Here is an 18,737-nt window from a genome sequence, read left to right on the forward strand (position 1 = left end):
AACCGTAACAGGTACAGAACGCCCCTGGTGCTCACCTTCCACCCTACCAACCTTCGCATAAACCAAATCATCCGCCAACATTTCCGCCACCTCCAAAAAGACCCCACCACCAGGGATATATTTCCCTCCCCACCCCTTTCCGCCTTCCACAAAGACTGTTCCTTCCGTGACTACCTGGTCAGGTCCACACCCCCCTACAACCCAGCCTCCCATCCTGGCACCTTCCCCTGCCACCGCAGGAACTGCAAAACCTGCGCCCACACCTCCTCCCTCACCTCCATCCAAGGCCCTAAAGGAGCCTTCCACATCCATCAAAGTTTTACTTGCACATCCACTAATATCATCTATTGCATCTGTTGCTCCCGATGCGGTGTCCTCTACATTGGGGAGACTGGGCGCCTCCTAACAGAGCGCTTTAGGGAACATCTCCGGGACACCCCACCAATCAACCACACCGCCCTGTGGCCCAACATTTCAACTCCCCCTCCCACTCTGCCGAGGACATGGAGGTCCTGGGCCTCCTTCACCGCCACTCCCTCACCACCAGACGCCTGGAGGAAGAATGCCTCATCTTCCGTCTCGGAACACTTCAACCCCAGGGCATCAATGTGGACTTCAACAGTTTCCTCACTTCCCCTTTCCCCACCTCACCCTAGTTCCAAACTTCCAGCTCAGCACTGTCCCCATGACTTGTCCTACCTGTCCATCTTCTTTTCCACCTATCCACTCCACCCTCCTCCCTGATTTATCACCTTCATCCCCTCCCCCACTCACCTATTGTACTCTATGCTACTTTCTCCCCACCCCCACCCTCCTCTCGCTTATCTCTCCATGCTTCAGGCTCTCTGCCTTTATTCCTGATGAAGAGCTTTTGCCCGAAACGTCGATTTTGCTGCTCCTTGGATGCTGCCTGAACTGCTGTGCTCTTCCAGCACCACTGATCCAAAATCTGGTTTCCAGCATCTGCAGTCATTGTTTTACCTTCTTAACCACCCTGTCTACCTATTATGCACATTTCAAAGAATTATTTACCTGAGCCCCATATCTTTCTGTTTGACAACGCTACCAGGACCCTTCCACTAATTGTATAATTCCTGCCCTCATTTGTTTTTACCAAAATGCAATATCTTGCATTTATCTAAATTAAACTCCATCTGCCACTCTTCATCATTGGCCCAATTGATCAAGATCTCTTTGTAATCTTAGATAACCTTCCTCACTGTCCACTATCCCACCAATTTTGGTGTCATCTGCAAACTTACTCATTATGCCTCCCATAATCTCATCAAAATCATTTCTATAAATGACAAACAAAAGTGGGGCCAGTACCGATTCCTGTGGAACACCATTGGTCACAGGCCTCCAGTCTTAAAAGCAACCCTCTACCACCACCCTCTGTCTCCTGCTGTAAAGCCAATTTGGTATCCAATTTTCATGCTCACCCGGAATCCCTGAGTTTTTGACAGTAGAGTCTCAGTTGTTATTGATATAAACTTTTCACCTCTTTGATAAACATCTCCTCCTTGTTCAGGCCTTGCTACTGAAACATGTTTGCTGTTTTCCAAGAAGATACTCCGTCTTTGCAACATCACTCATTGGCCCCAGCCTCCCAGGGGAGGCAATGGCTTGCTGGTATTATCGCTAGACTATTAATACAACTCAGCTGATGTTCTGGGCACCTGGCTTCAAATCCTACCATGGCTGATGGTGGAATTTGAATTCAATAAAGAATCTGGACTCAAGAGTGTAATGTTGACCATGAAACCATTAACGAAAACTCATCTGATATACTGATGCCCTTTAGAGAAGGAAATTTCTCATCCTTACATGGTCTGGCCTACATGCGACTCAGACCACACAGCAATGTGGTTGAATCTTAACTACTCTCGGGGTGATTAGGGATAGGTTATAAAGGCTGTCCTGGCCAGTGACACCCACATTCCATGAATGAATAATAAAAAGAAATTGCTGCATTCACTAAAGCATTTTTATTAACTCCTTAGAATTTAAATGCATCACTCAGGGTTCATGGTTTGTCTCTATCTTGAAGTTAAGTTCAAAAACATTTGCAACTCTTCACAAGCTAACTGCTACTGTTGCACATTTGTTAAATTTACTGATGCATAACAACACTCACTAATTACTTATTAATGAAAACAACAAACATGAAAAATAATAAACACTTTCCATCTGTCTGTGTGTGAAAGTGTACAAAGCCAAATCCTTAAGAAGATGCATCTGCGGCAATGGATACGTTATGCTGGGTCATATTTAGCTAAATTATCAGCTGATTTCTCAAAATCTCTCTGTTGTACTTCCTCCGAGCACCATATTTTGTCTTGTCAAAACAATTTATATTGTATCTGATTAACAGTGGCTAAATTAGACATGAACTTTCTGCTTTGGTTTATCAAATCTTTGAATCTGTGGAGCTCAGTCAAATTCGGGGAAGTTAGAAAGCCCTTATCTGCTCTTATTCTGTATGGATTGAGGAATGCTAGAAGGATACCAGTTTGGAGTAATGTAGGAAGCAGAGTGTTCTGGAGCATGGCTTGTGGGAAACAGCAAGCAGTTTGATGAAATATATCCATTTAAGGAAATAGTTAATGTAATTCTGGTAATTTAACTGCATATCCATAAAAGAGAACAATGAACAACTGAAGCAGTAGCAGTTTTTAAGATTAGATTAGATTCCCTACAGTGTGGAAACAGGCCCTTTGGCCTAACCAGTCCACACCGACCTTCCGAAGAGTAACCCACCCAGACCCATTTCCCTCTGACTAATGCACCTAACACTATGGGCAATTTAGCATGACCAATTCACCTGACCTGCACAACTTTGGACTGTGGGAGGAAACCAGAGCACCCAGAGGAAACCCACGCAGACACGGGGAGAATGTGCAAACTCCACGCAGATGGTCACCCGAGGCTGGAATCAAACCTGGGACCCTGGTACCGTGCGCAGCAGAGCTAACCACTAACCACTGTGTTATTTGTGTTGGACCCCTGGAATGCAGGTCATTAGCATCGCACAATACAGTCAGAAGTTATTCAGGGTTCAGAGACCATCTGTATAACTTGAGATTGTCACGCAAGCATTAATCATAAGGGAAGGGTTGGGTTCCACAAGCAGATGGTCAGGACAGTTAACTCATGTAAATAACACAGAAGTGGAATGCTTGTTGAAATTAGAGGACTCAGCACCTTGCAAAAATAAAAAGTTGTATCCTGTTTTAAAGGATTGACATAGAGTTTATTTTATGCCAATGTCTCTACTGTATCCATTGCAATGTGAGAATATATAAATATGTTGTTTTGAGCTGTAAATGGCAAAATGTCTTGGAGGTTGACACTGTGTTGGTACAAGCTTGAATAAAGACTGCCCTGTACAACTTACTCAGACTGAAGACCTAAATCTTCCAAATATACCAACTCAAACCTTCAGGTGGATCCACAATTTGCTGAAAGAAATTGACAGATAGCTGTGAGATTTTGCATTCATTGTTGATTATTAGTCTTGTTTCCTGGAGGTGTTGTAGAAGAACTCATTGCCCAGTGCCAGTTTTTGTCTGTATGGATCCATGGATCAGCACATCATCCATGTGACCTATGGCTGCATCCAGTCAATCAAGGATCTTGACACTGCCCTGTGGAAGATTTTTGGCACTAATGTAATGCTGATGTTAATCTTTTGAAACAAAACTATGCAGTGTAACAAAGATTGTAAACAACATAGACTCTTCATCTAGGGGCAGTTGTCTAAAACCATTATTTGTATTCCCTTCAAGAAGATTGAACGCTTCCCCAATTTTTCCAAGCTCTCATCCGCAGACTACAGAGAAGAAATTGTGTTCATCTGTCTTGTTCAGCTGTGTAAGAGCTATGCAGATTCTGATAGATCCATTGGGTTTTGGTATTGGGACCACCTGCAAGCATAAGCTTGATGTTTCTATCATGGGTGAAATAATCCATTGAGACAATTTCCTTCTTTAACTTTGCCAAGAATGGATGAGAACTTTTCTACATGTAAGCAGACACACTGGTTTCATTTCAGGATGGAGCATGATGTGGTATACAGTCATCAGCTGACCTAGTTTTGTGAACAGCTGTGGAAATACAGCTTGGAAGTTTAGGCTTCTCAGCTTTCTAGTTCCTCAAATCAGACAAAAGTTGGTAAAAGCTTTTCTTAAGAGTGAGCAACTCAGGTATGACTTTCACAGAGTATCACAGAAACATGACTGCAAGGGGATCAAGGCTAGGAACTAAATGTTCAATGATACCTGTCCTATTGAAAGGACAGACAGATGGGCAGAGGAGGCAGGCTTGCCTTGGTAGTAAGAAATGCAATTAACTCAATAGCAAGAAATGATGTTGAGTCAGAATGTGGGTAAAATTGAGGAACCATAAAGGAAAGAAAACCCAAATGAGGGCTGTGTGCTGGCCTCCTCGCAGTAGTCAGGATGTGAGGAAGAAAATGAATCAGGAGATAGAAAAGGCATGGAAGAAAAGTGCTTTTACAATAATCATAGTGGACTTCAATATGCAGGTGGATTGGTAACAGATCTCAAGAAAAGGAATTTATAGAATGTCTATGAGATTTTTTTTGGAATAGCTTGAGGTAGAGTCCACTCGGGCACAGGCAGTGTTGGATTTGGTGATGTATAATAAAGCAGTCTTGATTAGAGAGCTTAAGGTGAAGGAACCCTTAGGAGGCAGTGACCAAAATATAATAGAATTTACCCTGAAGTTTGAGAGGGAGAATCTTGAATCAGATGTAATTATTTTACAATTGAGTTAAGATACCTACTCAGTCATCAATGTACACAAAGACATGGGGGAGGAGCTGGCCTGACTTGATTGGAAGGGGAGCCTAGGAGGGAAGACAATGCTGTAGCAATGGCAAGAATTTCTGGGGGTAATGTGGGATGCACAGCAGACATTCATCCCAAGGAAGAAGCATACTAGGGGGGAGACAAGGCAAATATCGCTGACAAGGGAAGTTAGGACAGCATAAAAGTGAAAAAAAAACCATACCATGTGGTGAAGATTAGTGAGAAGCCAGAGGATTGGGAAGGCTGCAAAAATCAATAGAAGATAACTAAATAAGCAAAAATGAGGGAGATGAAATATGATAGTAAGCTAGCTAGTAATATAAAAGAATATTTCAAGAGTTTTTTAGATATCTAAATGGTAAGAGAGAGGCCAGTGTGGACACTGGACTACCAAAAATGAGGTTGTAGTAGTAGTAATGGAGAACAAAGTTGGAAGGACTGAATAGGTCCTCTGCATCAGTTTGCACAGTGGAAGACATCAACAGCATACCAGAATTTCAAGAGATTCGGGAAGGGGGTGGGGAGGAAGGGAGCAAGGAATAAAGGTGGATGAAGTGGCCATCATTCAGGAGAAGGTGCTGAGGAAGCTGAAAGATCTGTAGGTGGATGAATTACCCGGACCAGGTGATTTATGATCCCCCAGTGTACTGAAGAAGATAGCTGAGGAAACTGTAGAAGCTTTGGTGGGTGATCTTTCAGGAATCACTGGTGTCAGGAGGGACCCAGAGCACTGGAAAATGCCTAATGAAACACCCTCGTTTCAGAAGGGAAGGAGGCAGAAGACAGGAAACTATAGGCCAGTTAGCTTGACCTCAGCTATTGGTAAGGTTTTAGAGTCCTTAAGGAAGAGATTGTGGAGTATTTGGAAGTACATGGTAAAATAAGGCTGAGTCAGGACTGCTTCGTCAAGGCAGATCATGCCTGACAAATCTTTGAGAATTCTTTTAAAAGGTAAAGAGGAAGTTAGACAATGGAGAACCAGTGGACATAATCTAATTGGATTTCCAGAAGACCTCTGAAAAGATGCCACACAGAAGGCTGCGAAATCAGGGCCCATGGTGGTGGGAGCAAGCTACTGCATGAATAGAGGATTGGCTGACTGGCAGAAGGTAGAGAGTAGTGATGAAGGGTTTTGAAGGGATGGCAAATGGGAAGGAATGGTCAATGGTTAATAACAAAGATGAGAATTTTAAATTTGAGAAATTGAAAGAACTAGGAAACAATGCTTCTTAGCTTTATTCTTTAAGTCTTTCCATAAAAGGACCATTTTGTCAAATTTTGGTCCTAGTTTGTTACTAGTTTCATGCCTTTTTTTCCTGAAACCTCTGAAGAACCTTGAGATATTTTTCCACATTAAAGATACTATATAAAAGTAAGTTGATGTTATTTTAAGTTAGTGCTAGAAATAAGGGTGCATAAACTGAACGACATATAGTTTTGATACACAAAGGTCATTCTTCTTTAGCGAATTTGATTGTGGATTCTCCCTTCCTATAATGTGGTCCATCAGGAGATGGATCTCCTCCAAAGAGGTGAATTAGCATGGGACATAGACTAAAGTAATTGTTAGCAGGGTCAGAGGGGAATTAAGGAGAAATTATTGCCTCCATAGGGTGACTGAGGTTTGGAGCTCAATGCCTGAAAAGGTAATAAATGCAGAAACCCTCCTCATATTTGAAAAGTACTTGGATTGAATAGGATTTTTCAGTTAGCTCAATCACAAGGAGCCAAATAGCCCTCTTCTGTGCCAGAAATTTATATGAAGTTATGAAGCCTGCCATATGATAAACAATATTATCTAGCTATAATAATTGAAACCAGAAGGGCTTTCTCTACTTATGTATATTTACTACCCCTCTCTTTGATCGGTTATTTAAAACCAATTTTGTCTATTTATTTGACAGAATCAAGCAGGACCTTCATAGATGGGAGGTGCTTCCGATCTCTTGGTTAAGTCGGATAGCTCTCATTAAAATGAACATTCTACCCCATCTGTTGTATCCAGTGCGAATGCTTCCTCTGCTTTTTAATAAGCATATATTTAGAAGACCGAACGGTTTTCCTTTATCTGGTATCTTGCGACCTCTAATTAAACTGATTAACTGCAGTTACCTTACAGCCTGGGAGAAGTGGGCCTCCCAGATATCAACAACTATCAATTCAGCTCATTGCTATGTTATGTGGGTGACTGGGGAGGGAGGGAACCCTCACTCACTTTGGTTGGACATCGAAGCATCTCAGGCAAGATGCCCCCGTACTAGCCTGCTGCTTTTGGACAAAATGAGGACAGTTAAGGAATAATGTCACAGCCCAATAGTTACTAATACTGTCAAGGTGTGGAGGGCAATGCATCAGAGTGGGGGAAATATTGCCAAAACATCATTTTTTACACCCATATTGGTATGCTGGGTTTTCAGCCAGGGATGATGGACTCGGGGTTTAAACTATAGGCAGTTAGGGATGTGTCTTGTCTGGGTGATTTACTCGAAGGGGACATACTGAAGTCTTTTGACCAAATGGCTTGGAAATACGATGTGCTCAGTAGGGACCTCTTCTGTTTTTTCAAATTAGAAATTTCGGACAAAAAGAGACCACACTTCTAACTGATTTTTATAGGTCCAACATGGAGAAGAGGGTGCTAGGCGCTGAGGGTACACTTTCTATCAGCAATTCTGTATCACCTACTAGGACAGGCTCCCTCGGATGAGGGAGCTCTGTAAGGTATAGAACAGGGAGCTGGATGTTGAGATTTCTTCTGAAGTATGGGAGGATATCTGGGAAAATGCAAGAAAGATCTCAATTTGCAACAGAGCCTATGCCCTGCAATTGAAGATTCTTCACAGGATCCACTTGATTCCAGACCGCTTTTCAAAATTCAAAACAGGATTATCCCGAGTGTGTACTAAATGCAAAGTGAGTATGGGCACGCTCACTCATTGGCTCTGGTCCTGTGTCCACAGGCTGCGGGTATACTGGAGTGCTGTGGTAGGAAGAATAGAGGAGGTCTTGGGGATGGAGGTGGAGATAGACCTGGTATCTCTTCTTCTTGGCCTTGTTAATCCACTTCCATTAGATGCACACAAAAAAAGGCTTTTCAGTATCTTCACTTTTTGTGCAAGAAAGAGCATTCTGTTCAGATGGGTGGCTGAAAATCCCCAGGGCTGTCGGGCTAGCATAAGCTTACCAGTATGGTGCACCATAAAACTGAGAATTTTTATAAGACATGGTGTCCCTTTTTGAACTACTTGGGTACGCCATGCTAATAAGACCCTTTATTTATCTATGTAATTCGTGTTTTTTTACACATTGGTTTGAATTGTTTGGTTTGTATTTGTTGTAACATTCAAAAACTCTTTCCTCCTTTTTCATTAAAAATATATTTAAAAACTGGAACCAAACTGCAAAAGTAATACATCTTATTTTCTACAAAATCACTTATTGTTTCAATATGAAAGGGAACTTTTTAAATGCATACAATTTGTTACACACAAGAAGAGAAGCCAAATATCTTCATATACACTTATTGTTGAAATACTCTTGAATTGAATTTCCACTGGATCAGAAGTTATCAAGGGACTGATGATTGTATTCACTGACCTTACTTCAGTTAAACCCTGATGGCTCCTTCAGATAATAAATGTGCTTGTTTACTCATTCTGATTGTCAGCATTTCACAACCTGATGCAAAACTATCTGGGTACAAAAGTATTTCAGAAACTTCAGAGTTTTTACATTTCTGTATATTTGAAGTTAAGGCATCTGTTCAAACAAAATTGTATCGTGATATTTGTGGAAGGAACTAATGACCTGAGATTTTAGAAAATCAGAACCATATGTTAGGACAATAGCATTATTCTGTTCTTGAAGTTAAACAGTGAGTCTAGCAATCAATGCCTCACTAAAAAATCAAACATCCTTTGCATTTTGTTTTTTCCTGTCAGTTTTTGTTGATTTAACAAAAGATTAACAATCAGTAACTGCTGATGACATCAATAGAGAATGTGGCTGGGTTCAGAAGTGCAAACATGTTTAATGATGTTAGTGGAGATATAGGTATTAATTGAAGATATGATTTGGAGATGCCGGTGTTGGACTGAGGTGTACAAAGTTAAACATCACACAACACCAGGTTATAGTCCAAAAGGTTTAATTGGAAGCACACTGACAACCACCTGATGAAGGAGCGTCGCTCCGGAAGCTAGTGTGCTTCCAATTAAACCTGTTGGACTATAACCTGGTGTTGTGTGATATTTAACTTAATTGAAGATATACCAGTGATGTTTCTGTTTCCACAGTGTAGTGGTTCCTGCATTCACAATACATGGGGGAGGCCCCTAGTTCAAAGCTAGACAAAAATATTATGGGGCTTCTATGTTAATGACAGTGTCCCTAACTTTGAACAAGACAATCTGGGTTCAAGTCCCGCCTGCTCCAAACACATCTGAATAGATTGATTAAAAATATCTATACCAGTATTGATTATACATGTCCAGTTTTCTTTGACTATCAGTTTCATTCTTTTACATTGTTACAAAGTCAAAAATATGTATATTTATTTTAAAATAAAATGTTTTCTGAATTTTGAAGTAAACTTAAAATGCAGGCTCAGCTGTCCAAATGGAAAGGCTGGGAGATGAGCTGTTCCAAAATAGATAGACATAGCAAATCATTGCTAATTGGATACCGAGTTTTGGTTGCTGTTTTGACAACAATTTGAATTTAACCAATTCGTTTAAATTATGCCAAGGATACTAAAACGCAATGGAATTTGAATTTTATTGCTTTGACACCCAGAAACCAATCAAATGATAAGAATTTAGAGTGTCATGGGTGGTATAAGAAGCAAGGGCATTTTGAAAATTGGTCAGAGAGAGCAACTGCAGTAGAGCCGGAGACGTGACTGCCCATCGAACACCTTGCTCTCAAAGAAATTAGAAGACACTCTCTATCAACGGCACTTTATCATGTAAAACATACTCACAGTAAAAAGTAAGAAGACAACCAGGGAGATCAGACTGAAGACTGAAGATAGCGAAGAAGACATAGACTGTGTGGGCCTGAGATTACGTTAACGTAATGTTTAATAAGTGTGTTTTTGGAACAGCATTTTTATAGAGTTGGGGTCAGATAGTAATTAGTTAAGAAAAAGGGGGCTTGGATTTGTGAGTAGTTTTTGTTTCATGTTCACTATTAGAGTTAGGAAAATAAATTGTTATTTTTCTTTAAGTAGTGGAAATTAGGAGTTCTCTGTCGCTCATTCACATTTTATCAGATTACAAGGCAGGGTGAAGTTTTCTGGGTGTTTGATTTTAATTAATAAAGGGGTTCGACCTATGCGTCATAACAGTTTAGGGGCTTGATGTCCAGGATTTGGACAAGTTTGGTCAGATCCAGTCAGAGATTTGGATGGATTTGAATAGATTTGGGGTACAAAAGATCCCAGCAGATTTAAACAATTTGGCAATTGGTGTCCTAGATCTTTAAATAAAACTTAGGTGAGAAAATTTATTTAATTTCGGTTACTTGTGGTTGGTTAAATCAAAAGTGAGGGAAATGGCTCTTACTATTGGTGAAGAGGTTCTGGGGTTTGAAGATGTTTCCTAAATTTGCCAAGAAATTTTAGAAGATAGAGGAAGGATATACTTTTCGTATTAGCAAAGAGGTTAGTATTAGGTTTAACCAGGAATAAAAGGAAAGCTGGAATGGAAATGGAGTTGGTCAAGCACTTAGGTGTATCAGAGAAACAGACAAGTGCAGTAGATTTAGAAAAAAAATAAAGTGCAAATGAGACAACTGGAGTTAGAAGATAAAGAAAGGGAGAGCAGGTTCTTAGCTGAGCAAAAAGAAAGAGGGAGAGAAGAGAGAGAAGAAAGAGAGAGAGAGAGAATTTAAACTTTAGAAGTTGCAAATTAGTCAGCAAATTCAAGGTAACAGAATGGAGATAAAGGGATAAGGTAGTGATGTATACAAATATGTTAAAACATTGTCACATTTTGATGAGAAAAATGTCAAAACCTTCTTTATTTCATTTAAAAATTGACAAAGCAGATGGAGTGGCTGGTTCGGACTAAACTGGTAGGCAGAGTTAGTGAGGTATTTGCAGAGCTATCAGATGAGGGGTCAAGCTACTTTGAGTGCCTATGAATTGGTACCAGAAGTATATAGACAAAGGTTCAAAAACATAAGGAAGGAACCAGGTCAGACTTATGTTGAGTTCAGAAGAATTAAACAAAGTAATTCTGATTGATGGGTGCAGGCCTTAAAAACAGATAAGGCATATGAGGCTCTAAGTGAGATTATTCTGCTGGAAGAGTTTGAATAGTCACATCCAGAGATGATAAGAATTTATGTGGATGGACAGAAGGTTCCAGAAGTGAGAAGAGCAGCAGAAATGGCAGATGAATATGCATTGGTACATAAGATGAAATTTAGCTTCCTACAGAATTTCATCCTTTGAGGGATAGAAATTGGGAAAAGGGGAGATCCTTCATTACAAAACAGAGTAGAGCTCACTGTTAATAGTTTACCACTGGTGAAAAAAGAAGCCCAAGAGGGTGAAAAAGAGGTGAAAGGCCTCAGCTGTTTTCAATGTGGTAAGGTGGACACGTGAAGTCACATTGCTGGTCATTGAAGAAAGGCATTGTGGGAAAACATATCGTCAAAGAGGCTCGGCCATTGGGATTAGTGAAAGTAGTAAAGGAAACCCCAGGAAACGTCAAGGACAGTGCATAGCATAGGCAGGGGCTGGGTTTTGAGTTAATGCCTGGTCTCAAAGAACAAAGAACAAAAAAAACAGGCCCTTCTGCCCTCCAAGCCTGTGCCAATCCAAATCCACTGTCTACCCCTATTGCCCAATTCCTAAGGATCTGCATCGCTCTGCTCCCCACCTACTCATGCATCTGTCCAGACGTATCTTAAATGGGTCTACCATGCCTGCACCCACCTGCTATGCATTTGAGGCACCTACCACCCTCTGTGTAAAGTACTTTCCATGTGTATCCCCCTTGAACTTTGGACCTCTCACCATGAACATGTGACCTCTCGTTACTGACTCCCTCACCCAGGAATAAAGCTTACTTCTATCCACCCTGTCTATACCCTTCGTGATTTTGTAGACCTCAATCAGGTCCCCTCTCAATCTCCTTTTTTCTAATGAAAACAATCAAAACCTACTCAACCTCTCTTCATAGCTAGCACCTTCCACACCAGGCAACATTCTTGTAAACCTTCTCTGCACCGTCTCCAAAACTCCACATCCTTTTGGTAATGTGGCGACCAGAATTGTACACAGTATTCTAAATGTGGCCGAACCAAAGTCTTGTACGATTTTAACATGATTTGCCAGCTATTATACTCAATACCCCATCCAATGAAGGCAAGCATACCATATGCCTTCTTGACCACTCTATCCACCTGTGCAGCCAGCTTCAGAGTACAATGGCCTGAAGTCTCTCAACTCCCAGATCTCTCTGCTCATCAACTTTTCCCAAATCTCTACAGTTTACACTCGAGAATTAGACTTCCCAAAATGCATCACCTCACATTTGCCTGGATTGAACTCCATCTGCCAATTCTCCACCCAACTCTCCCGTCTATCTATATTCTTCTGTATTCTTTGACAGTCCCCTATGATTTCTGGTACTCCACCAATCTTCGTGTCATCTGCCAACTTACTGATCAGACCACCAATGCCGTCTTCCAGATCATTTATGGATATTACAATCAACAGTGGCCCCAGCACTGACCCCTGTGGAACACGACTCGTCACCTTTCTCCATTTTGAGAAACTCTCTTCAACTACTACTCTCCATCTCCTGTTGCTCAACCAGTTCTTTATCCACCTAGCTAGAACACCCTGCACACCGTGTGGCTTCAGTTTCTCCATTAGTTTACCATGGGGAACCTTATTAAATGCCTTACTAAAGTCCATATATATGACATTGACAACCCGTCCTTCATCTATCAACTTGGTCACTTCCTCAAAGAACTCTATTAAGTTGGTAAGGCACGATCTTCTCCCACACAAAACCACATTGCCTACCACTGATAAACGCATTCTTTTCCAAATCGAAATAGATTTTATCCATCAGTACCTCCTCTAGCAATTTTTCCACCACTGACGTCAGGCTCACTGGTCTGTAGTTACTGGAATATCCCTACTTACACTTTTTCTACAGGGGGACCACATGAGCAACCCTCCAGTCTTCTGGCACTTCAGCTGTGTTTAAGGATCCTACAAAGATATCTGTCAGGGCCCCAGCTATTTCCTCTCTCTCCTCTCTCAGGAACCTGAGGTAGATCCCATCCGGTCCTGCGGATTTGTCCACCTTAATATCCTTTAGCCTACCCAACACATCTTCCCGCCTTATGTCAATGTGATCCAGAGAACACAAACTTCAATCTCTAATCTCAACATTATCATGTCACTCTCCTCAGTGAACACTGATGCAAAGTAATAATTGAGAATCTCACCCATTTTCTCAGGTTCAACGCACAACCTTCCTTCCTTAACCTTTCTCTAGTTACCCACTTGCTTCTTATAAATGAATAAAAGGCCTTGGGATTCTCCTTAATTCTGCTCGTTAAAGTTGTTTCATGGCCCCTTTCAGCCCGCTTAATTCCTTATTTAAGATTGGTCCTACTCTCCTGATATTCCTCCAAGGCCTGTTCTATTCTTAGCTGCCTGGACCTTATATACGCTTCCCTTTTCCTCTTGGCTAGTCACACAATTTCTCCTGTCATCCATGGTTCACGAATCTTGCCTTTCCTATCCCTTGTTTTCAAAGGGACACGCCTACGAGCACTACCTTCAACCTATCTTTGCAAGCCTCCCACATACCAAATGCGGATATCTGGATAAAGACTTCTTCACTGTGGATAAAGTTTACTCAGGAAGAACGGGGGAGAAGGGAAAGAAGTTTCAATTTTGAGAGATACAGGAGTAATCAGTCTCTAATATTATGAGATGAAAGTATTTGCACTCTTTCTGACATGATACCCGAGAGAATAATAATTTGTGGAATAGATGGACAGAAATTTAGCATTCCCCTGTGTAAGATCGGGTTGACAGTCAAATCAAAACTGGCAAAGTAACAGTGGGAGTGATTGGCAGAGTGTCAGTTCCAGGAATACAGTTTGTTCTTTGGAAAGACCTGCCAGGATCCTAGGTGGAAGTGACGCCCCTTGCGGTGGAAAAGCCAAAGGAAAACCAGGGAACTGAGGAATTAAAAGAAAAATACCCTGGAATTTTTCCAGACTGTGTAGTAACAAGATCCCACTGTCATAAGTCACAGCAAGAAGGAAAAAAACTAAAGAAAAAGATGAAGGAGTTGAAGTTCAGTTAGCTGACACCTATTTGTAATGGTGCAGGAAAAACCTGAACACGTACAGGGTCAGGCAGAGGTGTTTAGTCCTGAAAGGCTAATGGACTTACAACAGAAAGATGAGACAATAAAAGATATGCATATATATTGATGCATACTCAGAAAAGGAATCAGAATGTATTCCCAAGGGTTATTATCTTAAGGATACACTCCTAATTCAAAAATGGAGACCATGGCAGATTAGTGCAGAGGTGAAATGGGCAGAAGTGCACCAGATTGTGTTACCGGTAGCACACAGACATGAAGTATTATGGGTAGCAGGTGACTAACCAATAGGAGGTCATCTAGATGTGAGGAAGACGAAGGGGCGACACGGTGGCACAGTGGTTAGCACTGCTGCCTCACAGCGCCAGAGACTGACTGTGTGGAGTTTGCACATTCTCCCTGTGTCTGCGTGAGTTTTCTCCGGGTGGTCCGGTTTCCTCCCACAGTCCAAAGGTATGCAGGTTAGGTAAATTGGCCATGCTAAATTGCCCGTACTGTTAGGTGAAGGGGTAAATGTAGGGGAATAGGTCTGGGTCGGTTGCTCTTCGGAGGGTTGGTGTGGATTTGGGCCGAAGGGCCTGTTTCCACATTGTAAGTAATCTAATAAAAGCATTTTTATTAACCTGGACTGCATAAAGATGTGGTTACATTTTGCCGTACATTTCATAGATGTCAAATGGTAGGTAAGCCGCAGGCAGTAATAAAACCAGTACCTTTGTTGCCAATTCCTGCATTTGAAGAATCTTTCACCTGGGTTATGATTGATTGTGAGTAAAAGTGGGAACCAGTATTTGCTAACCATAATGGAAGTGTCTACCAGATTTTCAGATGCAATTTCATTACAGAGTGTTGAAGCAAAAGAGTGGTGGAAAAGTCAGCAGCTTTCTTTACCAGCTATGGGCAACCCAGGAAGATTCAGTCAGACCAAGGGTCTAACTTTACTGCTAGACTGTTTAAGGAAGTCATGGATAGTTTAGGCATGAATCCCAGGGAGCCTTGAAAAGGTAGCATCAGATGTTGAAGATCATGTTAAGAGTATACTATTAGGATTACCTGAATGATTGGGATAAAGGTATCCTATTCATATTGTTTGCCATTAGAGATGCCCGAAACAAATCTACACAGTTTACTCCCTTTGAGTTAATATTTGGATGTGAAATAAGAGCGCCTTTGAAACAAATTAAAGAAAAATTGATAGGACTGAAGTCAGAGATCTCACACTTGGATTATGTCTCTGAGGTGTGGGAGAGATTAAACCAGATAGGCGAATTAGCTAAATGGAACCTGAACAGGGCACAGCATGGAATGAAGCACATGGCAGATAAAAACTTTGAAATTCAGAGATCTTTCCGTGGTGATGACATATTAGAAGACAAGGGTTAGTGTCCCTATCAAATTGAGAAAAAGTTGAGTCAAGTAAACTATCTGGTAAAGAGCTTAAAAATGTATTGCTGGAAAAGCGCAGCAGGTCAGGCAGCATCAAAGGAGAAGGAGAATCGACATTTCGGGCATAAGCCCTTCTTCTCCTTTGATACTGCCTGACCTGCTGCGCTTTTCCAGCAACATATTTTTAAGCTCTGATCTCCAGCATCTGCAGTCCTCACTTTCTCCTATCTGGTAAAGATGCTGGATTGAAAAAAAACTGTATTGGGTATGTCATGTGAATATGTTGAAACCTTACTATAATACAGACATGAGAACTGGAGAAACAAGTGTTAGTTACTGCCCTGCAGAGGGAGGTATCAAATCCATTTGGCATGGATTTTTTGATGTGCCTCAAATACTTTAAATAATGAGGATGGACTTGAGGAATGGGATAGGCTAGTGAGCTGTCTCAAGAGCAAAGAACTGAGTTGGAAGGTTTTTTGCAGCAGTATGAGGATATATGCAGGAATAGAATGGGGAGGACTAATACTATTGTGCATGAGGTGAAAGTAAGGAATATTGTTCCAATAAAACAACACCCGTATAGGCTTAATCCTCACAAAGGCACACAGGTCCAGAAGGAGATGGATGCGATGCTCAACGAAGATTTCATTGAACCGAGTCAAAGAGAGTGAAGCTTGCCAATCATCTTAGCTCCCAAACCTGATGGGAGTCAACGATTATGTATGGACTATTGGAAGGTCAATGCTGTAACTAAATCAGACTCCTATCCAAGACCAAGGTTGGAGGACTATATAGAGAAACTTGGAGAAGCCACTTACATCACACAGTTGGACTTACTGCATGGTTATTGGCAGGTACCTTTATCAGAGAAAGCAAAATAAGTTTCTGCATTTGTAACCCCAAATGCGCTATAACAATTCAAGGTGATGCCCTTTAGAATGAAGAATGCACCAGCCACATTCCAAAGACTCATGAACAGAGATGTGGCTGCATTTACAAGTTCTGCAGTTTGAGTTGTGGAAAGATCAAATGGCACAGTTGGCAGGTCTTTAAATGATTACAAGAAGCAAAACTGGTAATAAATTTAAAGAAAACAGAATTTGCGAAGGTGGACGTGATGTTCTTGGGACATAACATCTGACATGGAATTCCCTCCCTACTGGCATTGTGGGTCAACTCACAGCAATTGGACTGCAGTGATTCAAGAAGACAACTCACCACAACCTTCTCAAGGGCAAATAGGGATGGGCTATCAATGCTGGTCAGCCAGCGATGCCCAAGTCCCACAAATGAATTTAAAAAAAGGAAGGATAACCCCAAGGAATGTGAAGACGAGGAATTTCCACAACCTTCCTTGAAGAAAGAGGTGCTTTGATTTTTGGGACTGAGCGGATTCGACTGGAAGTTTGTTCCAAACTTCAGCAGCGTGGTGGCACCGCTGACAGATTTACGAAAGAAGAACACAAAGTTTCAATGAACAGAACAATGCCAGGAGGCATTTGAGAATTTAAAAGCCACATTAACCACTGCACCAATTTTAGCTATAACAAATGTTTTGAAACTCTTGAAAGTTACAATTGATGCTAGTGATATAGGAGTTGAAACTGTATTGATGCAGGAAAATGATGATGGAATTGAACAGCCAATTGGTTACTTTTCCAAAAAGCTCAATATCCACCAGAGAAAATGCTCTAATATTAAAAAAGAGTTATTGAGTTTGGTACTGTACTTACAACATTTTAATCTTTATGTGGTGAACAATTTGTGTACACGGACCACAGCCCTCTTACATTTTTGGAAAGATTTAAAGACAAAAATATGAGACTGTTTCAATGGAGACTTATGTTATCGACTTTTAATTTACAAATAATATATGTTGTGGGTCGTAAACATATGACTGCAGATGCGTTATCGCACATTTAAATGGAAAGGTGTCGATAAGATTGGATTGTATCGACTCCAATGTTATATCTGTGTGCAGAATTAATATGAAAGGTATCACTCAGATTAATGACATATGTATTTCATAGTAATCGTATTAAGAATTAGAGAAAGAAAAGATGAAACCATCTTTTCATCATGATGGTTCTTTTTTCTTAAGGGGGGAGGTGTTATAAAGTTAAAAGCATGTATGTTCACTTTAAAATAGAAAGTATTTTCTGAATTTTGAAGTGAACTTAAAGTTCAGGTTCATTGTGCAAATGGAAAGGCTGGAAGATGAACTATTCCAAAATAGATAGATGGAGCAAATGGCTGTTAATTGGATACCTGAGTTTTGGTTGCTGTTTTGACAACAATTCGAATTTAACCAATTAGTTTAAATTATGCCCAGGATACTAAAACCCATTGGAATTTGAATTTTATTGTTTTGACACCGAGAAACCAATCAAATAATAAGAATTTAGAGTGTATGGGTGGTTTAAAAACAAAGGCATTTTGAAAATTCGTCAGAGAGAACAACTGCCATAGAGCCGGAGAGGTCACTGCCCATCGAACACCTTGCTCTCAAAGAAATTAGAAAACATTCTCTATCAACAGTACTTTTTTTTTATGTTGCTTTTGTTTAGATTTCACTATTAGAGTTAGGAAAACAAATTGTTATTTTTCTTTTAATAGTGGAAGTTAGGAGTTCTCTGTCGCTCATTCATATTTTAACAGATTATGAGGTGAGGGGAGCTTTTCTGGTGTTTGGTTTTAATTAACAGAGGGGTTCAACCTCCGTGTCATAACACAATGTAGGAATTATAGTGTCACAGCATCAAGAACTACAAGGTCAAAAATGGAGATGTTCTATAATGATTGTACTTTATTCTCAATTTCTCAGATGTAGCCCGTTCCCATATGCAATGCAATGATCATCTCCAACATCAGAGATTTTACAATCTCTTGTCTTTCAATGGCTTTACTGTTGTTGAATCTTGTGCCATCATGGGTATCATCATTGTCTAGAAATTTAACTGAACCAGGCATATAAATACTGTAGCTACAAAAGCAAGTCAGAAGATGAGTCAGATTGATCGCCCGATGTCTCAAAGCCTTTTTTACGCACTAGGCACAAAGGAATAAGATGATATCTTTCCATTTGCCAGAATTAATGCAGCTCCAGCAACAGTTAAGAAGTTTGACACCATCTGTACAAATCAGTCCA

Source organism: Chiloscyllium plagiosum, unplaced genomic scaffold (assembly GCF_037043375.1).
Source record: "Chiloscyllium plagiosum isolate Xiang-an unplaced genomic scaffold, Cpla_swu_hap1 HiC_scaffold_9, whole genome shotgun sequence".
Lineage (NCBI taxonomy): Eukaryota > Metazoa > Chordata > Chondrichthyes > Orectolobiformes > Hemiscylliidae > Chiloscyllium > Chiloscyllium plagiosum.